At 41.3% G+C, this 22,312-nt stretch overlaps 2 long non-coding RNA genes and 1 pseudogene across 23 annotated transcripts in view; 2 read left to right on the top strand and 1 right to left on the bottom strand.

Moving 5' to 3' along the window:
• LOC105081190 (uncharacterized) overlaps positions 1-22,312 on the top strand; it is an 80,174-nt gene that overhangs the window by 48,565 nt on the left and 9,297 nt on the right. For 8 of the 22 annotated variants that reach the window (XR_012501463.1, XR_012501450.1, XR_012501454.1 and 5 more), the window contains 6 exons: positions 1,748-1,870; positions 3,914-3,971; positions 4,509-6,589; positions 8,333-8,427; positions 8,905-9,001; positions 10,783-11,724. This is a non-coding gene — a long non-coding RNA (uncharacterized LOC105081190). Of the gene's footprint in view, positions 1-1,747; positions 1,871-3,913; positions 3,972-4,508; positions 6,590-7,410; positions 7,619-8,039; positions 8,158-8,332; positions 8,428-8,904; positions 9,002-10,408; positions 10,738-10,782; positions 11,725-12,269; positions 14,695-19,675; positions 19,694-22,312 lie in introns of those variants that run through there. The other 14 variants (XR_012501465.1, XR_012501471.1, XR_012501458.1 and 11 more) reach the window with 13 other exon arrangements.
• LOC141574397 (uncharacterized) lies at positions 5,793-20,662 on the bottom strand. Its single transcript, XR_012501472.1, has 3 exons — positions 19,739-20,662; positions 6,547-6,695; positions 5,793-6,093 (listed from the first exon to the last, which is right to left on the bottom strand). It is a non-coding gene; the product is annotated as an uncharacterized LOC141574397 (long non-coding RNA).
• On the top strand, positions 6,539-6,687 carry LOC123612916 (U1 spliceosomal RNA; annotated as a pseudogene).

Raw genomic sequence — 22,312 nt, 5'->3', positions numbered from 1 at the left:
CTGAGCTCAAGCAAGTGACACATTTTACATCCGTTACCTAGTGCCAGAGGCTAATTTTCAGCCTAGAGGATAAGGGTATCTGGGATTTTATTTGGAAACTTACAGTATCTTCCTGGCTCCAGTTCACATGGGAGCCCAGTTCCGGCTCCTGGCTGGTCTTCCTGATGGGCATCTTTGTGTCCAACTCCTGTGCTTTGGCCATACGTCTTCAGCTCCTGTGCACAACTATGGATTTTCTTTCCATTTCTCTCAGATGGAAATTTCCCTTTCTTACTCTTAAGCTAGTGTATGTATTTTCTTAATATAAACCTTATTTTATTATAGCTTTATGTTTAGGGAAAATTTGCAAAGGCAGAGAGTTCCCATACACCCCACCTACAGTTCCCTCATTGCTAACCGTTTATATTAGTAAGGGACTTGTGTTACAACTAATGGATTAATATTGGTACATCGTCAAGTAGCTAGAATCCATACTGGATTTATATTTGCTTAGTTTTTAACCTAAGTCCTTTTTCTACTCAGAGATCACATCCACAGTACATTTCATTTTGTCATTCTGTCTCCTTTGGCTTTTTTTGGCTGTGACGGTTTCCCAGACATTTCTTATTTTCGATGACCTTGACAGTTTTGAGGAGTACTGGTCAGATATTTTTATAGACTGCCCTTCAGTTGGGATTTGCCTGATGTATATCTCATAACTAGATGGGGTGATTGGTGTTTGGAAGGAAGACCACAGAGATATCAAGGATCACACCATATCAAGGGTACATACTATCAATATGACGTATCAGTATTGATGTTGACCTTGGTCTGCTGGCTGAGGTTGTGTCTGTCTGGTTCCCCACTGTAATGTTACTCTTTTTGCTCCTCTCCATACTGTCCTCTTAGGAAGGAAGTCACTTTGCACAGCGAACGTTTAAGGAGCAGAGAGTTAATATTCGATCTCCTTGAGGGAGGAACAGCTGCATAAATTATTCTGAATTTTACACAGAAAATTGTGTCTATTCTCCCCGACTGATCCATTTATTCAATCATTTATTTATGTCAGTATGGCCTCATGAATATTTACCTTATACTTTGGGTTATAATCCAATATTACATTACTTATTTTGTTGCTCAAAGGGCTATATAATTTGGACTATTGGGAGCTGTTTTCAGGTGGCTCCTGTGTTTCTTGGAAATACCATTATTGTGGTGGGGTTTTTTTTTGTTTTTTTTTTTGTTTTTTTTCCTTCTGAGAGCTTACTCTCCGGCACCAAAAGATGTTCTGGACTCATCTTGTATACTCTCTGTCTCTCTATCTTAGTCTTTGAGTTAGTCATTTCCCCAAATACCCCTCATTTCTTCTATTGGAGAATGGCATTAGAAAGTCAGATCTGGGGTGCTCAGGGTACTTACTGGTTGTTCCTGGAGTTCGTTGCTTCTATGCTCCTCCCAGCTGACAAAGAAAGGAAATGTGTGTGTATGCCAATCTCTGTGCATACACTCACCCCTAAGTTCTTCTGTATGTATCTGTCTCCGTGTGTATTAAGCTAAGCATGAGTCCGTGCTCTAATCCATTGCTGTGTGGATTCTCCTAGCCTCCTCTTGCATGTCTGCCTCCTCCCTGATTCCTGCCATCTCTTAACCGTACAACTCCAGTGTACAGTGATTTCAGAATTGCTAACCCACATCCCCAGGGAAAGAACTTTATCAACAACACATGTGTACAATTCTCATCAGCTTTAGCCTTACTGTCTTCACTCAGGTCCAAAGTTACTGAGGCCAGCACATTCCCCCCGCCCCCATCCACTTCAGTGGCGGTCTATGATGCGTTTGCGGTGGAGTGAGAATTTCTGTCACAATCTGCACTCTCTTGCTGGGATCCCAGGTATCAATGTCTTGTTTTTTTCAGCTTGCATACATGGAGTTTCACTCTCTGTACTGTAATGTTGTTTGTTTTGAGAAATTCAGAGTCATGTATCCACTATTACAATGTCATGCAGAATAGTTTTCCATTTGAAAAAAAAATCTTTGGGCTTCACCAGTTCAACCGTCTCTTCTATCCATGCTCCTGGCCACCACTGATCTGTTTACTATGTCTGTAGTTTTCTAGAATATCATATCAATGGAGTCCTACAGTATATAGCCTTCTCAGGTTGGCTTCTTTGGCTTAGTAATTTGCATTTAAGATTCAGCTATATTTTCATATAGCTTGATAAGACAAATCAAACACCCTTTTTGCCACTGTATAGTATTTCATTGTAAGGATGCACCACAGTTTTCCATTCACCTGTTGAAAGACATTTTCATTCCTTCTACTTTGGGGCAATTATGAATAAAGCTTCTATAACATTTGTGTGCAGTTACATTTTTGTCTGTATGTATAAAATGTTTCTATGTTTTGAAATATACACATATTTGCTTTAATAGCACTTGTATGTGAACTTGTGAAATGTTATTCTGTGTTCAATCTAGCATCTCCATACAGAAACCATCAAGAATTAGCCCGATGCCCAGATCTTGAAGGCTTAGAAGAGTTCCCTAGTACATAAGTAATTGGACCTGAAAGTGGCAGAGAGTACCCTGCTTAGATGGGGAGAGTCATGCTCAGGGGTTGAAGTTGCCACTTTGCCACCCACATACATGAGGCCATGCTGAGTGAACACAGTCCTGTGTGCAGAGAAGGCAGCTCTGCACGGGGAAAATCACAAGCACACACAGAGAGGTGACACAGAGAGAGAAAGGAATAGAGAAGGCGACTCTGTTTCAGTTTCAGATCAGCGTTCCAATCTCTACCTCATCTCCTGTGGTGTCCTGCTATATTTTCTGTTTAGATTCCATGAGATTCCTTTTCATCCATTCAGTAATCTTCCTTTCTTACTGGAGCTAGCCTGGTTCCTTGCAGCTCCACTGCTCCCCACAAAAAAAGCAAAGCAAAACCTTCAGAATAATTCTATTGCTTGTGTTTTTGATAAAAAGAGACAATGAGAGAGAGATTACTGGAACCCCAAATCTCCCAACCCTTACCAGCTGCTGCTTGCTGTGGCTTAGAGCTACCCCACCAGGTCTCTGAGACAAGCTTGAGAGACTCCTCCAGAGCCTCCAGGATCTCTCTTAATAAAAATGAAAGCATGCACTATGCTGTACACCAAAAATTGACACAACATTGTAAACTGACTACACTTCAATAAAAAAAATACATATACCAAAAAAAAAAAAAAAGCAAGCAAACAGGGCCTTGAATACCTCAGTGGTCTCCTTTCCTTGTTACCTAGCGTGCACTACGTTGCGCCTCAAGAAATTGATCCCTACGCCTGCTCCATGCTCCTCCTTCTGGCCCCAAACTAATTCTATTAGAACTTTTAAGGACAGGGAAACTTTTTTTTTTTTTTTTTTTTTTTGCCAAGAAAAGAACCCAGTCCCTTAACACACAGCTACACAGATGCTGCAAGAATGAGCAGCAAGGGTCAGTAAAAGGAACCAAGAGGGGAAAGAGCTTGTTACTATAGTAATCTCCACCCCTTGAACACATTCTACTCATTCTCTATTTTATGTATCATTTTATTTTCTATTGAAGAATAGCTAACATGAAGTGCACTAATCTTCAGTGTATAGCTTGGTGACTTTTTACATATGTATACATCAATGGAACCACCACCCAGATCAAGATTTAGAAAATTAAAATCAGAAAGTTTTCTGAACTTCATATAAATGAAATCCCATAATATGTACTTTTTTTTGTTATTTCATCTAAGTTGTTGCATGTATCAGCAGCATGTTATAATTTTGTTGGCTGTGTAGTATTCCACTATATGAACCACCACAACTTACTTATCCACTCTTCTGTAATTGTGTATTTGACTCTTGTGAATAAAGTTGTTCTGAGTATTCATGTACAAGTCTTTTTTTTTTTTTTTTTTTTTTTTTGTAGGCACATGTGGTCATTTATGTTGTATATTTACCCAGGAGTGGAATTGCTGGGACAAAGTGTAAGTGTGTGCTTAGCTTTATTGCCAAACAGTTTTTCAAAGTGGTAGGACAAGTTTATACTCTGCCATTAATGAATCAGAGTTCCAATTGCTCCACATCTTTGCTAACATTTGTACTCCAAGTCTTTTAGAATATTTTAGTAGTTGCTTAGTGGTATTCTTTGTTTTTTTGTCCTTGATCCGTAGCATGACTCTTCCTCAGATTTGGTTCTTCCCAAAGTTAGCAGATTTGGCAAATGGGGTTCTTCTTCTATGATAATTTCCTTGTAATAATAGTGGTTTCTTGGAATGAGCACTGGAAAGAGATATGATGGATTAATGATGCCTTTCGCCAGCCCAAAAGGAAAAACACTGGAGTACATACAAAATATTTATCATCCTGAGATTAAAGTATGCCACCAACAATTTCTGAGGAGCAATGAAAGTGCCCTCTCATCTCCTCCCCCCTGACAGATGAAAGCGCACAGTCAGCTCTAAATCCGCGGGAACCTGTTGGATTAGTTCATGCGCATCTCACGGATATACTCTGTATTGCAGGTTGAATCATTAATACGTGACCTCTGCCACTGTCAGGACACTTACTGAAGGAAGAGTTTTGAAGTTTCCAGCAGTTAAGTTTTCCATTTCTCTTTTTCAGTTTTTAGATTTTTGCTTTTCTTAAAGCTGTTTTTAGATACATAATATTTTAGAATTTTTATGTTTTCTTGATAAATTGACCCTTTTATCAATATGTAATGTCTCTTTTTATTCCTGGTAATTTTCTTTGCTCTGAAGTATAACTTGTCTGATCATAATATAGCCACTCAGTTTTCTTTTGGTTAATGTATGCATAGTACACCTCTACCCATTCTGTAACTTTTAACCTAGGTGTGTCACTGTACGTGAAGTGAGTTTCTTGCATGTAGTCCTTCTGACAGTCTGTCTTTCCATTCATTTCATGACTTTTTAAAGAATTTTTATAATAGTTGATTTAAAATTTTTCAAATATTGTCAATATCTATATCCTTTCAGTGTAGGTGTCAATTGTCTTTAACATGAGTTGAGATTTTCTTGATTATTTTTATGATCAGTAATTTTGGATTGTATCATGCACATTTTGAATATTATGTTATGAGACTCTGTGCTTTATTAAATCCTATAGAACATGGTTGTTTCTTCTGTGGATTGTGGGCTTAATGTCAGCTCTGTTTTTAAAGCTTTTAATTTAAATTTGTCTTATATGTGTGCCACTCATTGGATAGCCTGGGGCCTGTGTGCTGGTCTGTTGCTTCGGGAAGTTCTCATACTATTTGGTATGCTGTTTAATATCAGATCTATACACCGTAAGTGCTAGAGTGACCCCAGAAGTTTATCAACAACCTTATGGGGTCACTTTCCTAAGGTCCTCTCTCTCCACTTTCTCTCTGGTGTTTTCCAGTTTCCTGAGGCTCCCTCTTTTAGTCTTCTAGCCAAAAAGCTGGATTTTAGATTTAATGGAAAAGAAAATATGAAAACAAATATATGTATGTGTATGTATGACTGAGACACTGTGCTGTACACCAGAAACTGACACATTGCAATTGACTATATGTCAGTTAAAAAAATAATTTTATTAATAATATTAATATTCACCTCTTCGGTTCCCCCCTCCTTTCTTGCTCTCTCTCCTTCATCTTTAGAGGAACCAGAAAGCCCCCCCCCTCCCGTGTGATGTGCACAGAAGTTCCAGCCACATGAAGATGCCTTGGAATATCAGCTTCTATTAGCAAGTGTGTGTTTGTGTCCATGCGTGTGTGTGTGTGTGTGTGTGTGTTGTAGAAAATGCAGTTTTCTTTCTAAGAATATGGTGACATATCTTAATTTAATAGTACTTTAAGAGCATCTTCAATCTACTTGTTTCCTATAGTATCTGTATTCCCAGATACCATACTATCTTTGTAACGGGTTGGCCATGACCTTCTGCCCATGGTCCCCTACTGACCAAGAAAGAACTGTAAACAGTTCATCCCATAAGTGGAGCAACCCAGCTGCCCTGGTGGGCACAGCTGGACGGGCAGGAGTCCTTGCTGATGGCTCTAAACTTTCCCATTGCTTGTTCAGATCAGCACCTTGGGAAGCTTCAACAGCAGACTCTAGAAGACAGCTGGGGGAACAAGAGATAAACAAAGAGAAGATCGTAAGTAGCAGCCATGATGTAACAGAAGCCATGAAAAACAGCAGCCCAGGTGACGAAATCAGTTCGTGTGGACGAACCAGCAGGTGGCTACATGCTAGCACAGAAGGGCACAGAGCAGCCATGACTGACCACTGGGAAAAAAGACAAGCAGAGAGCCAGGTTGCTGGGGCGGGGCGACTCCTCAATGCTGTTCCGCTTCTCTAGAAGGCCCGAGTTCCAATGGCAGGTGCCTCTCCTACTCTGCGAGACCCAGCTCTAAATCTGCTGCTTTTATTTTTCTCTTAGTTTAATTCCCCTACATCCTGCAACCTGACTGTCACAGGAATCTCTCTCTCTGTCCTTTGCAAGAAAAAAAAAAAAAGACCTGATTAAAGCAAAAAAAGGACAGCTACTGAGATGCAGAAATTCAGAGATACTTGCCTGGCAGAGGAGACACCATGATCACGAAGGTGGTTTTCCCAGGGTGAGGCTTATCCATTGCACTCTTGCAACTTCCCCAAATGTGCGAAACTTGACTCCATAATTTGTGGTGGGGGGGGACTGCGTTTGTGCTTCCCCACCTCCCAAAACTAAGAAAAGAAAGGAAAAATTCAGAGAAGTCTGTCTGTTCCAAGTGTTTCTGGTTATCTAAATGGAGTCTCTCTCTCTCCCTCTTTCCTTCTGCCCCTCTCTCACTCCCTCTCCCCCTCTTCCCTTAGAAGCAGCCTCCCCCCTCTTCGTTTTGAGGCCTTTCTCCCCTGGTCAGGTGTGATGGGAGCAGGGATGCCCCGTAACTGGGAAAAGCCCCTCCTGTCACTTGCTGGGGTTTTATCCTACAGTTATTCAGGTTTGAGGGACAGAGTGTGACCCCTCTCCAGAAGCGGAACAAACGCTCTTCCCTTTGTGCCTGTCCCAGGGCCTGGATGCTCAGGCTCTCACGTCTGCTCCAGGATGGGATCTGACCACTCGAGTCAAACTAGTGGCGCATAAATGTTCTCTACGCCCCCAACCCCAAAACATAGATATGCACCCTCAAGTCCATGAGCGCAGGTTCTGGGTCCCTTCCCTGCAGCCAAATGTTCTCATCCTGGGGTCTTCAACTCTGGGGTCCTCCTTGCTGGTCTCTGCTGCTGCATCTTCAGACTTCTGAAGCTGCTGCTCCTCTGCATAGCTCTGCCAGGCCCTGTCCCCTCTACCCGCCAGCCCTACTGCTACTCTGTGGCTTCAAACCGTGTTTCCTGGGACTTCCTGCTAAATTCCCATCTCCGCAATGCTGACACCTTTATTGTTCCTGGGCCCACACAGCGCAATCACAGCCCAGCAGGGGACTGGACTTCACCAGAGAGTGATGACTCCTTCAGACAAATAACTGAAGCTCATTTTATGTGGTCACCGAGCTCTATGCAATTTTACGTGCTACTTGGACTTCTAAGAAGCGCCCTCTGTCCTCCTTCCACTCCCTGAGTCCTGTGTCTGAGACTGCTTGGGCAGCTCCCCCAGGGAATGCCGTCACCCCGTGCACACGGCGCAGGCGCAGGCCTACTCAGCTGACACTCAGCTTGCCGAGTCGCTGAAGCCCTTGGGATCCTTTTTCTAATCGAATTTACTAGATTTTTCTATTAAATTTTATCAAATAATTTTTATTTCATATTTATTTTAATAAATAATTTAAGATTATTTTAATATTTGCTTATTTAATATTTATTTTACTAAATAACATATATTATCTATTTAATATACAAATACTTATTTTATCTATTGAATTTTTATTAAATCATTTTAAGAATTTTTAAATCTTTAATTATTAAATTTAAAAAATTAAATAATTTTCTAATCTAATCTAATTTGCTATAGCTCTTCCTAAGGCCTGGGGTCCTATTTAGATAAACCTCAGGTACCTGATTATGACCTTCCCCTGCCCTTTTCTCTGAAAGGCTGGTATATTTAGTCCACTCAGGACTGTTTACTCATGATCTTGTCTCAAGATGCCACGAGAGATGGATTTCACATAAATCTCTAGTCCAGCTCTGCTTCATAGGACATAGCAGTCATGTGAGTTTCTTTATAAAATTTTTTTTGCATAACAACAAAAAATAGAAGGCGTGTAAAGAGGGAAAGAATCGGGATTCGGATGGATCCAATGTGGTTAGAAAAGTTTCTGTCACATCTCAGGAAACTCGGTGCTCTTCCCCCCACACTCTAATTACTACCTTCCATTTTACTACAGAGGCTGCATTACTGCTGTCACGCCACATGACATTAAATTACCGCTGGAAGCTAGCCAGCTAGGCAGACGCTGGAGTCTGGATGAAACGCCAAGTGGTAAATATTCCCAGCTTCAGGAGAAGCAAAGGCAAATGTGAAATGCAGTGAACTTGAGTTCAGGCATGTTTATTTTGACTTACAGTCTGTACAGAATGGAAATTCCATATATGGGTCCTTCTCACCCTTTGAGCACTGCCAGCTAAAAGGCAGACCTCACTAACTCATCAGCCTACAGACTGTCTTTGAGGAGGAGAAATGTGAATAGCGGACACTCGAGAAACTCTTAATGCTACTCACTCCTTCAACAATAAACAAGGACAGTGGCCTTTTAAACCTGCTTTCATGTCCAGACCTCACATGCATTTTATCTGCTAACTAAAGTACCAATGATGTAGCTGATCACTACTCATTTTCAGGTTCCAGCTGAAATGCCCCTTCCTCCAGGAAGTCTTCCCTGACAACCTTAGTCTGAGTTTGCTCAAACTTCTTGCTGCTTGCTCTCTTAACTCGATGTTATTTTCCTCTTCTTATTAGCCATCATAGCCCACTTAAAAGTATGCCATTCAGACCAGACTGCAAGCCATCTGAGGTTAGAGCCCATGCCTGTTTTCGTCATTGTTCTTGGCACTTGGTAGGTATATTCTGTTCAATTCCATGGAGATACGGGTTGAATATAAGGGACTGTCTCTTGGGAGTTTTAATTTATTATCAGAATCAGAGCACACAACACTTGGAGAGGACCTTGGTGGAGAGAGCAGAGTTGGTGTGGAGACAGGGAAGTGACGCTTGCAGAATACCCACCTGTTCCAGGCAGCTTGCGAGATACTTCACACATCTTGTCTACTTATTCTTTACAGCCACCCTCAAGAGATCACCTAATCCAGCTTCTCACAGATGAGAAACTGGAGAGGAACATTTCCAGGGGCAACATGAAATGTCCCTGCTTATGCACATGCGTACGTATGTGTATTTTCACGCCCTGTTGAATGACACCAGGACTTCTGTAGCTTCCTTGTCTGACGTGTCCTTCATGTATTAGTCACTCACAGAGTTCACACTATCCTTCAAAGTCCAGTCCAAGCATTTTCTCCATCTTAAATCTTCCTAGGAGAAGCCTTCCTACTCCACCACTAATCCTTTCAATCAGAATTAAGAATTGCTTCCTTTGAATCTCTTTTGAACCAGAGTTTCTATCAGCTACATGAATGTAGTCGTTCAGTGCAGGGGCTTCACACACAAACTCTGAGCTTAAATACTCCTCCCCCATGCATTAGCCCTATGCCCTTGGACAGGACACTTAACCTCCCTGGTTTGTTTATGCACTTGTATCAGTCAGGGTTCAACCAGGGAAGCAGAGCTGGAAGGAGATACATAATGAGAGATTTTTTACCAGGAATTGGTTTATGTGATTGTGAGGGCTGAGTCTAAAATCTGTAAGGCAAGGCTGTCAGGAAAAACGGGCTGGAACTCTAGGGTCGAAAGCTGTAATTTCTTCTTCATCAGGGGAGCCTCAACTCTGATCTTAACATCTTTCACCTGATTGAATCAGGCCCACCCAGGTTACTGGGGACAATCTTTCTTACTTAAAGTCAACCGATAATGGGCTTTCATCATATCTACAAAGGATCATCATGGCAACAGTAGAGCAGTGTTTGGCTGGATAACAGGGGACTATAGCCTAGCAAAGTTAGTACCTCAAAAGGCCATCATACTAATGTAGCAGGAGGGGGGTGATTTGGGGCAGGGAAGTAACAATAGAACCTCCCTCCGAAGGCCATTGTAGAGATTAAATGGGTTTATCCATATCATGGATTTAGAATAGTGTTTGGTAAGTGACAAGCTCTCAATAACTGTTGACTCTTAATATAGTGTTTTTTATATTATAATTACTTTTATGCATCCACTTTCCCTCCTAGACTTTGAATTTTTTATTCATACTTGTACCCAAAGCTTTGTATAGAGCCTGACCTACAGCACAGATTGGTGAAATTTTTTGAATGAATAATTACTCTTCTTTCAATTCTGAAATGGCTCACAGAAAACCCAGAAGAAGGCCACAGAAGGGATCCATTAATATTAAGACTGCTCTGCTCTTCTTCATGGAAGCTCTTTCTTGCACTGGAGGGCTACAGGGATATAATATTTTGGGCCATTTTCCAAAGAAGGAAAGGGCTATGATGGTTCCTACCAACTGAATTCCACAGCTTTTTAAAAATATATATATTCACTTATAATTGTATACAAAATGTTATAATTTGGCAGCAGGCCAGATTAAGAGACGGTCCACCAAGTGGTCTTGAGATTTGAAAATGTATGAAGACTAAGAGGAAGTCATTTGATTTTCTGCAGTCACTGTGTAAAGATTTTGAAAGGAAATAAACAAACAAACAAAATTTTACTTTCATGTTCCAGAGAGAAGGGCATCTCACCTGAATGTTATACCATGAAGAAAGGCTTTCCATCTGACAAAGATTCAAACAATGGCAAAGGTCTAAACTCACAAAACTCTAAGATAAGAGAAATTAAGGTAAAATCCGCAGAGGTGTCCACATCTTGTGAAGCAGCACTTCCTGCATCCCTTCTGCCCACTCCTGGAGGTAGATTTGTTTTTACTTTATTATCTTGGGGTGGGAGGAGGTAATCAGGCTTGCTGATTTATTTATTCTTTAGAAGAGGTACTAGGGGTTGAACCCAGCACCTTGTGCGTGCTAAGTATGTGCTGTACCACTTGAGCTACGCCCTCCCCGCTTGATTTGTTTTACATAGTGTAACATAATACTGCAGGAGGCAGAAACTCATCAGTAATCTCTTCTTTTATGTGGCAAGGATGTTGCAATATCTAAGATCCAAAAAGTATGGCTGCAGGAGAGAGATTTACATTAACTTTTAATTTTCACTGTCTCTGTCTCTGTTTTTGTTTTTTTTTTTTTTAATCTGTAGAAGTTACTTAGACTTGGCACCCATGTGTGAATATCACCTTTAAGCAGGGTTGCAGGGAAAACTTGCTGGGGTGGCTTTAGAATGATCCTACTTGGAAGGCTAAGTGTAAGCAGTGTTGAACATTTAAGAAATAATGATCAAATTCAGGTCCTGGTAAACAGTTTGTGTGCTTACGTGAACTAAAAGATCAGATGAAAGTGTATAGTTAACTTTTCTTTTTATTATCCAACAGTTTTCAGCATTCAGACAGCATGCATACATTCCATGCCAATTTAGGAATGAGTTGTCACTAAAGGATTGAAAACACAGACACAGATTTTGTTTAACTTATATGTAAACTCCATCCTTCACAAAACCTTTGCATACTATATATGTATGAATAACCAAATGCATAAAGTGTGATACAATTTCTGATTCTCTTTGTCTTAAATTGCTTTTAACAAAAACATTTTCAAGGTGGCCAGATTCTTATTAAAACTTGTTTGAGAAAGATCATTCATGAGGGACCTACATTTGGTGTTAACTAGATGAACAATGGATCCTTCATTTACTCATCCACATGCTAGACATTTACCCAGTGCTTGCTGGGTGCAGGCAATGTGACAGGCATCAGTAATATAAACATAAACCAGAAATTCTCGTCTAGCAGACAAGCTGCTCAAATGGTGTTAGGGAAAAACACGGTGCCAGGGAGGACATTAGAGGGGTGCCCAGATTCTAAATGTTACAGAAAGCTTCTTGGAAGAAATCACAACCACACTGAGATTTTGAATGAATTCATCATGTAAAGTATGTATATGTGTGTTATTGTGTGTCAGTGGGGAAAGGCAAATTCAAACTGTTGCAAAGAGAACAGAATATGTGGGGGCTTGGTGGCCAGTAGAAGCATGGCACATTCCCATTGTACTGTATTTAGTACAATTAAAATGCAGAATGTTTATGTAGACTTGTTGTTACAGGAGTGGGTGGGACCATGAATGGCAAGAAGACTGGAGAAGAAGAAACCCAACAAAGGAGAGTGGTAGACGGATTCAAGAGATATTTAAGAGTTATATTTCAGAATCGTATTAAAGATAGGATCTCGACGGTGAGGGAATGAATGAATCAATGAAGGCATTGAGAGTTCTGCTGTGAATAAGTGGGTAGATGGTGACACCGTTTACCTAAAGAAATGACCCTGGGAGGAGGCAAGGTTTTCAGGGGTAGATGACACAACTGGGTTGGATTTTTGAGTTTGAAGTGGAACAGTTAGGTATGTGGCTCTGGCTCTCAGAAGCCCCCACTGAAGACTCAGATTTGTGATTCATTATCATATAGACGAGGGCTTCTCAGCCTTGGCACTATTGCCTTTGGGACCAGATAACTATTTGATGTGCGGGCCATCCTGTGCACAGGAGGGCATTCAGCAACATCACCTGCCTCTACCCACTAGATGCTAGTAGCACCTCACCCAAGTTACTACAACTTACTATGCTTCTAGATACTGGCACATGTCCCCTGGGGGACAAAACTGCTCCAGCTGAGAACCACTGATGGAGATGGTACCCAATCCATGGGCATGGATGAGCACAGAAAGTGAGGAAAGGAGGTCTCAGGATAGAACACCGAAAGACACCAATTTAGGGACCAAAAAGGGAGAGAAAATCCCATGAGGGAGAGATTGAGAAGACATCAGAGAAGTGTGGGAAAAATACAGAAGCCAAGGAAAAAAATATTTCAATAAGAAAAATGTGATTCCTCAGGGCAAATGTGGCCAGGAGGTTAATCCAAACGAAGCCTAAAAAGCAGCCCTCTGTTTAGCGGCAAGAAGGCTACTGACAATCCTCCCTGGAAATGACTTTAGTGGAGCAGGAGACAAAAACTGGAGGGCAGTGGAGTGAGAAGTAAATGAATTTATATTGTATTGTATTATTTCCTCTGGCCAGACATGGCAGCCTAGGCAAGGGACTACGGACAGTTAAAAAGGCCTTGGCTTGGGGTTTTTAAGAGAGGTCAAGGGATGGTTCAGTGCTAAACGGAAGCTGATGCCATTGGCAAGAGACTGGTTGAAGTGGAGACCCATGAAATATAAAGTAGATGGTGAAAGAAATGAGTACAAGAGAGAGCTGAGGGGTACAGACAGAGACCTTGGATTCGAGGGCTCTGTGAGCATAAGGAGTAGGTAAAGTGCGAATCACTGAGGGGAAAATTTGGAAAGTTCAGCAGTAGAAAAGTCATCCAAAGTCAACCAAATTGGCCCTTGGTTTCTTTATCGCTAATTCCAGGGGCTTAACCTAGATGCCACCAACATCCTTGCAGACTTGTTTTAGTCTTTCTGAACCTTAGGTGATAGAAACAGGACTCTAGGAAATTAAAGATAATTGTATCTTTATGCCTATGAAAGCTTATTGATATAGAAATTTTTCAAGATACAATTGTTTGATTTGGGGCCATGCTGATTTTGATGCTATAAATTTGATGCTGTAAGTTATTTTATTCCCAATGATTAGGTCTAACCAACGTTGATAGATTCTTTAATTTAGAAAGAGGAAACCATAGGTGTATGAGATAATTTTTGGTGGTTCAATGACTTGACTTTAAGAAGCAGCATAAATTCTTAAGAAATACAAAGAACACGGGACCTTTGTTTTTGTGGGCTTTCTTCCTTGTTAGCATACTTTTGTGTGATTTCCTTCTCTCCCCTATAATCTCTTCTAGTAGATTAACAATAAAGGCTTAAATTGTGTGTCTTATAGGAAAATGAGAAGGCTATAAACCAAGGTCAGAAAATACAGGGGGCATACACCTGTGTTTTGCCTTCTGACCCTCTAGGCAGACATCACTAACTGATTTGAATACTCCTCTCTCCTAATTGTGGACATGCGCTTACTGCCATGATTCTTACCTCTGGCTGAGCATCAGAATCATTTGTAGGCTTCATCCTAGATTTACTCAGTCAGCATCTGATGTACTCTGCCTAAGACTGATTTTCTACACATGATCCAGGCAGACAGATTGGAATTGGCATTTGAGATGAAAGACACATTATCTCAGCTGGAGAATAACTGACAACTCTCACCCTCCTCCCTATAGTCCCACTTCACAAAGTGGAGATGCATTTCACTTAAAAAGTTGTCAATTCTGCATTAGAGTAAGACTTAATCCATAAATGAGCTAGAGCAAGACTGGAAGTAATTCTTGCCAAACCATCCCCCATCTAGTTATTATCTAGTTATTATCTTTAAATGTAGTAGCATTAATAAGCTCAGGGAATAATTATTCCATTGAGAGTTGATCATTGATTCATTTATTCCAAAAACATTTATTAAGAGCTCATATAGTCTAAAGATGGCATGTATTTCAGATTGTAAGTGGAGCAGATGATAAACCTGTATAGTGAAGCAATTAACTAGCTCCAGTGGTCTTGTGTTTGTGCTTTCCCAACAAGGCAAAAAAATCTTTAAATAAAAATTCAATCATTAGGGTTTTCCTAAACAAGGGACATACTTGAAAAGCAAGAGTCAGAAGTGTGACAAAGTCAGATCATCTGAAATTGTGTCCCAAGAAGACTTTTGTGAGAGAGCCAGGATCAACATGGTGGGGTAAGAAGACCCTAAGCTCACTTCCACCTGCAGAGCACCACCACCACCACCACCACCACCGCAACCACATATGAACAGACTCTCTGAGAATGACCTGAAGACTAGGTGAACAGCTCTTCTACAATTAAGGATGTAAAGGAAAAAAACACCAAGATGGGAAAGAAGGGAAGAGGAGCAATCTAGTCAGGTGGTCCAAAAGAGGGAGGGGTATCACAAACTCAGAGGTCCTCCTTAAGAAAGAAGACATCTCAGCCCCACACTGGGCACCCAACACTGGCCATTGGCACTGGGAAGATAAGCTTCCCTTAACTAGTTTGAAAGTCAGTGGAGGGCGTGGGTGGTACAGCTCAAGCGGTAGAGCACATGCTTAGCATGCACGAGGTCCTGGGTTCAATCCTTGGTACCTCCTCTAAAAATGAATAAATAAATAACCCTAATTACCTCCCCCCACCAAAAAAAAAAAAAAAGAATTAAAAAAAAAAAAAAAGAAAGTCAGTGGGGCTTATGACCTGGAAAATCAGAAGACTATGGGAAACCTGGACTCCACTCTTAAAGGGCTTCTGCACAAACTGACTTGCTCTGAGATCCACTGCAGAGGCAGAAGGTTGAAAACTGCCTGCTACTCTAGCTGCCTGCCAAGGCCACTCCAGTGTGCCCCTCACTCCCTGCCTGCATTCAGCTCCAGCTCTAGCACCCACTACCAAAGCAGCAGATTCTAGTGTGAACCAGGAGAAGCCCTGACCTGTACCATGTTCCAACTCTATGCACCCTCATTAAGGAGAAAGGCTTGATGCACCCCAGAAAAAACCCCAGTCTGCACTCACTTCAGCTCCCAGCCTCCCGTCAAAGCCACTGGGCACACAGTCTGCACAGGGATGTATCCACACAAGGACACACCATCAAGCTATCACCTCTAATTTAAAGACAAAAAAAGAAAGTCAAACAAAATGAGAAGACCAAAGAGTATGTTCCAAACAAAAGAACAAGATAAAAACCCAGGAAAAAAATCCCTAATGAAATGGAGATAAATAATTTACTTGATAAAGAGTTCAAAGCAATGGTCTTAAAATTGCTCACTGAACTTAGGTAAAGAGTATAAGAATACAATGAGAACTTCAACAAAGAATTAGAGAGTATAAAAAAGAACCAATTAGAGTTGAAGAATACAATAACTGAAATGAAAACTACATTAGAGGGAATCAACAGCAGATTAGGTGATACAGAAGAATGCATAAATGACCTAGAAGACAAAATATTGGAAATCACCCTATCAGAACAGCAAAATGAAAAAAAGAATTTAAAAAATAAAGCTAGTTTAAGGGACCTCTGAGACAACATCAAGTATACTAACATCCCCATTATAGGGATCCCAGAAGGAGAAGAGAGAAAGGAGCAGAGAACCATGATGAAACATTAGTGAAATGTTTGATGAAACAATGGCTAAAAACTCCCTTGGCCTGGGGAAGGAAACAGATATCCAAGTCTAAGGACCACAGAGAGTCCCAAACAAGATGATTCCAAAGATACACCAAGACACATATAATTAAAATGGCAACAATTAAAGAGAGAATTTTAAAGTCAACAAGAGAAAAAGTCATATTCAAGGGAAAAACTAAGTCTATCAGCTGATTTTTCAGTGGAAACTTTGCAGAACAGAAGATATATTTAAAACGTTGAAAGAAAGAAAAAAAAAAACCACTACACCCAAGGATACTTTACCTGTCAAGGTTATCATTCAGAACTGAAGGAGAGAGAAAGAGTTTCCCAGACAAGCAAAAACTAAGAGTTTATCACCAATAAATCAGTCTTAAGAAATGATAAAGGGGCTTCTTTAAGTGAAAAGAAAAGAGCACAAGTAGAAACATGAAATTTATGAAATCAAAAATCTCACTGGTAAAGGCAAATATACAGTAAAGAAGCATACAATCTTTCAAGACTGGGTCAGGAGGAAATAGAAAATTAAATAAATCAATTACTACTAAAGAATCATTAAATTAAAAAACCCAATAAACAAAAGCCCAGGACAAGACGGCTTCACAGGTGATTTCTCCCAAACATTTAAAGAGGAGTTAATCCCTATCCTCTAACTAGTCCAAAACATTGAAGAAGGGGGAACATCTCCAAACGTGTTCTATTAGGTCAGCATTATACTGATACCAAACCAAAGACACTGTAAAAAAATTATAGGCTAATATCCTTAATAAACATAGATGAAAAAATCTTCAAAACAACATTAGCAAACCGAATTCAACAATACACTAAAAGAACTGTATACCATGATAAAGTGGAATTTTCTCCAGGAATGCAAATATGGTTCGATATTCACAAATCAATCAGTATGATACATTAACAAAATGAAAGATATAAAACAATCATCTCAATAGAAACAGAAAGATCATTTGAAAAAATTCAACATCCATTCACAACAAGAATTCTCAACAAAGTGGGTATAGTGAGAATGTATCTCTAGATAATAAAGGCTATTTATGACAAACCCACAACTAACATAGTACTCAGTTGTGAAAAGCCGAAAGATTTTCCTCTAAGATCATGAACAAGACAAGGATGCCCATTCTCACCATTTTATTCAACATAGTACTAGAAGTCCTAGCCACAACAATCAGACAAGAAAAAGAAATCAAATGAATCTAAATTAGAAAGGAAGAAGTAAAACTCTCTCTATCTGCAGCTGACATGATACTATAAAAGGAAACTCTAAGGAATCCACCAAAAAAACCTGTTAGAAATAATGAAGGAATTCAGTAAAGGGGCAGGATACAGAATTAAAATACAGAAATATGTTGTATTCCATATACTAAAAATGAACTTACAGAAAGAGAAATTTTTTTAAATCCCATTTACAATTGAATTAAGAAGAATAAAATAACCCGGGATAAATTTAATCAAGCAGGTGAGAGATCTGTACTCTGAAAATTATAAGATATTGAGAACAGAAATTGAAGACTACACAAATAAATGGACAGATATTCCAAGTTCATGAATTAGAAGAATTAGTATTGTTAAAATGACCATAATACCCAAAGAAATCCTGAGAGTCAATGTAATCCTTACCAGAACTGTAACAAATAATCCTAAAATTTGTGTGGAAACAAAAGATCCCAAATAAACCATACTATCCAAACCAATCTAGAGAAAAAAGAACAAAGATGGAGGTATCATGCTCCAAGACTTCAAACTATACTACAAAGCTGCAATAATCAAAACAGTATTGTACTGGCATAGATTAATGGAACAGAATAGAGAGCCCAGAGATAAACGCAAGCACATATGATCAATTAATCTGTGACAGAGGAGGTAAGAATACACAATGGGGAAAAGAGACGCTCTTCAATAAACGGCACTGGGAAAACTGGACAGTTACATCCAAAAAAATAAAACTGGACTACTTTTTCACACCATACACAAAAATAAACTCTAAATGGATTGAAGACTTAAATATAAGCCTGAAATCATAACCGCCCCCCACAGAATAAAATACAGGTACTACACGCTTTAAAATCAATCCTACCTAGCAATATTCTTTTATACCTGTCTCCTAGGGCAAGGGCAACAAAAGCAAAAATAAATAAATGGAACCACATTAAAAATACATTTAGACATACATATTAGACATACGGATAAATGGAACAGAATAGAGAGCCCAGATGTAAACCCACAAACTTGTGGTCAATTAATCTTCGACAAAGGAGGCAAGAACATACAGTGGAGTAAAGACAGTCTCTTCAGCAAACGGTGTTGGGAAAACTGGACAGCTGCATGTAAATCAATGAAGTTAGAACACTCCCTCACAGCATACATAGAAATAAATTCAAAATGGCTTCAAGACTTAAGACACAACACACCTCTTAGACGAAAACATAGGCCAAACAGTATCTGACATACACCTCAGCCATGCTCTCCTAGGGCAGTCTACCCAAGCAACAGGAAAAAAAAGCACAAACACACACACAAACGGGACCAAACTGAATTCATCAGCTTCTCTACAGCAAAGGAAACCAAAAACAAAACAAAACAACAACCTCCGAAATGGGAGAAAATATTTGACAAGGGGTCAATTTCCAAAATACAGAAACAGCTCATACAACTGAATAACCAAAAAACCCAAGCCAAAAACGGGCAGAAGACCTCAAGAAGCAATTCTCCAATGAAGACATACAAGTGACCAATAACAGACACATGGCAAAAGGCTCAATGTTGCTAATTGCCAAAGAAATACAAGTCAAAACTACAATGAGGTGTCATCTCACCCCAGTCAGAACGGCCAGCATTCCAAAGTCCACAAAGGAGCAACGCTACAGAGGCTGTGGAGAAAAGTGAACCCTCCTACACTGTCGGCGGGAAGGTCGTTTGGTGCAGCCACTGTGGAAAACAGGACGGAGAGGCCTCAAAAGAAGAAAAATACACTGGTCAAAAGCTTTTGACCTCGGGGGCAAGCTAGCAAGCCCCCAGAGGCCCGGCCCCGCCTCTGCTTCTGCCCCAGGTCGCCCGTGCCCCACAGGGGCCGGGGCGGCCGCCGCTCCCCGCGCAGGTCCGCCCGCGCGGGAAGGCCACGGCCTGAGGGCCAGTCTCACGCGCTGCGGGGCCGGCCAGCGCCCTCCCGTCTCCCGGGGCTGCTCCCACTTTCCCAAGCCTGCGTATGAGCGGCAGCTGAGAAAGCCGCGGGGTTTAGTGAATACTAATGGGGGGGTGGGGGGGCACCGCAACCTGGGCAGCGGCCAGGGACCCGCCTCAGGGTCCTAACCCCTCCCTGTGCGCCTCCCCAGCTGCGCAGCCCAGGCCTCACCCGCCGGCTCCCCGACCTGCGCGCCCCACCAGCGCCCTCTTACCTGCCCCGCGACGGCAGCGGAGGTGAAGGCCAGCGGCGGGAGGCCCAGACCCCAGGCCGCCTTCCTCCTCCGGCAGCTGGTCCAGGGGCACCCGGCTCCGCCCATAGTCCACACTCTCTGAGCGCGCTCCCGCGTCCGCGCTCGTGCGCGGCGGTGCGCGCCCCTCCCCCTCCCGCCCGCCGCGCGGACGCTTGGCTGGGGTTCCTGCAGCGGGGACGCTGCGAGCCGGGCCGGGGACGGCGGGGCGGCGGGGCGGCGGGGCGGCGAGGCGGCGGGGCCCACCTCGAGGCCTGGGCCGGCGGGTCCCCAACCCGACACCGACCAGGTGCAGGCACCCAACTAGAATCACCACTGGCCCTGGGCCAGGCCTCACCCCCTCAGCCTCACGCCCCCTGCTCGCCGACCCCCAGCCAGTGACTGCCTCCCCACCCCCTGCCAAGGCCGGTCCCCGATCCATCGGACCCCCAAGACAAGGCTCCTTCTCACACCGAAATCCCCGCCCCAGGTCTGCGCCCCACTAGGTCCTAAACTACAGCCCCCTCAAACCAAGCTGACCCCTCATGCCTCAGCCCAGGTCCCCCTACCATCCAGGGATAGACCCCTCACCCTTCACCCCGGAATTATCCCCCACCCCTCAGCTGGGTCAGTTCCACTCCCAGCGACCCCTTCCCCCTCAGCCTGTCCCCCCTCACCGTGGGATGCCCCGGAGTGCACCCCTACCCCAGCTGACCCCTCACCCCTCACCATCAAATTCTATCATTTCATGCACTCTTTACTCTCTTACTTCAAACGAGTTCCCTCCCTCCTCCTCAAAAATTAAATAAAATAAATTGCCAAGAAGCTTAATCAAATCTAAATGGTTTCTGTGTCTGAGACGGTTGACAAGGGAAGACAAATGACAATCTTATGCTTAGAACTATAAGGGTAAGTTCACGTGCTTTAAATCCAGTCCCATAGAAAGTACATTTACACCTTTCAAATTTGACTTCAACAAACAACCTTTCAGAATTTCGCTTTATATTCTAATCATAGTGTTACACATGTGCTTACTGGTTTATTAGGACTTATCCAGGAATCTCTTCTCAGCATGCTTATAAATTTTGTGATTATTATTATTTGGGACCAAAGCCTAGATCTGCAGGAAGCATGGAAGAGTAAGACCAATATTTTTTCCCCTAAACTAACCTAAACAAGTTAAAAAAAAAAAACAAACTTATTTCAGAGATTCTCCAAGCATCATAGCATTTAGCTTTAAATTCAAATTGAATTTTTGTGTTAACATATATTGGAATTAGAGCATTCAGTTAGTTATTTAGCTGACTTCACAAGTCAGAAATTTATTAACCAATTCATTTCCTCAGTTATATAATTTTTTTAACCTTTTCTAACAAATATGTTTACCACATCTAAACAGAGGACAACTGTTTATTTTTCTTAATAATTTTTATTTATATTCACTACCATGTATATTTTCACTAATCACTCAGCACCAAGAAAATGCACACCCACTGGTTTCTACTCCCAGTTAATTTGCTCCAAAGGGATTATCACAGGTTGAAAGTTCACCTGCTGTTGTGGAGACCAGATTTCCCTAAAAGACACAATGCCGGATGGACAACAATCTGACCTCTACAATACAGATTATCAAGGCTGACAGATTCGAATACTGTGAAATCAGAAGCAGAAGCTTGACTTTATCGGCAAAATATTTTTAACTATACTGGCTACCTCCTCCATGATAGAATTCAGCTTCAACATCACCTTGCAGTACGGAATCAAAAAGATGAATATCCAGCCTGTCACTTGAGTAGCTCAGAAAACACCTACATTTATAACTATTTCATGTCTTTATAAATTTTATTCCAGAGAAACTACTTTTCTTAAGGACAATGCAGTGAACAGGATGCTCTTAAACTTAAATGTATACTGTTTATAACCTTTATTGTCTTTGTGATACTTTCCAACATGTATATTCACCTTAAATTAGTCAAATATTTTAAAATTTTCTAATATAAAAATGTAGTTATGAAAATAAAAACAGAAATTTTCACACACACACACAAAAAATGGACAGGAATGTTCATAGCAGCATTACTCTTAATAGCCCAAAAGTAGGAACTGCATAAACAGCAGTCAGGTGATGAGTTCATAAAGAAACGTGGCATGTCTGTACAAAACGGAGTAAAGTATTGATACGTGCCACGACATGGTGAACGCCGACGACATTTTGCTAGGTGAAAAAAGCCTGTCACAAAAGACCATATACTATAAGATTCCATTTATATGAAATACTCAAAATAAGCAAAACCATAGTAATAGGTAATGAGTGGTCCCCCAGGGATGGCGCTGAAAGGCAGGGTTGCTGGAAAATGGGGAGTGCTCTAAAATTGGTTGTGGGGATGGTTACATAAGTGTGTGACTATACTAAAAAACATCAAATTATACAATTCAAATCCATGAATTATATATGTGGATTATATCTTAGCAAAGCTGTTTTTAAAAGGTCACAGCAAACTTCAGCAGTACTTCTGCTGTATTCACAGTCTGTCTTCCCTCCATTTGGAGGACATTCTT

The sequence above is a fragment of the Camelus bactrianus genome, chromosome 21, assembly GCF_048773025.1.
Source record: "Camelus bactrianus isolate YW-2024 breed Bactrian camel chromosome 21, ASM4877302v1, whole genome shotgun sequence".
Classification (NCBI taxonomy): domain Eukaryota; kingdom Metazoa; phylum Chordata; class Mammalia; order Artiodactyla; family Camelidae; genus Camelus; species Camelus bactrianus.
The sequence above is the reverse complement of the archived record's forward strand: the minus strand, read 5'-3'. Positions and strand labels throughout refer to the sequence as shown.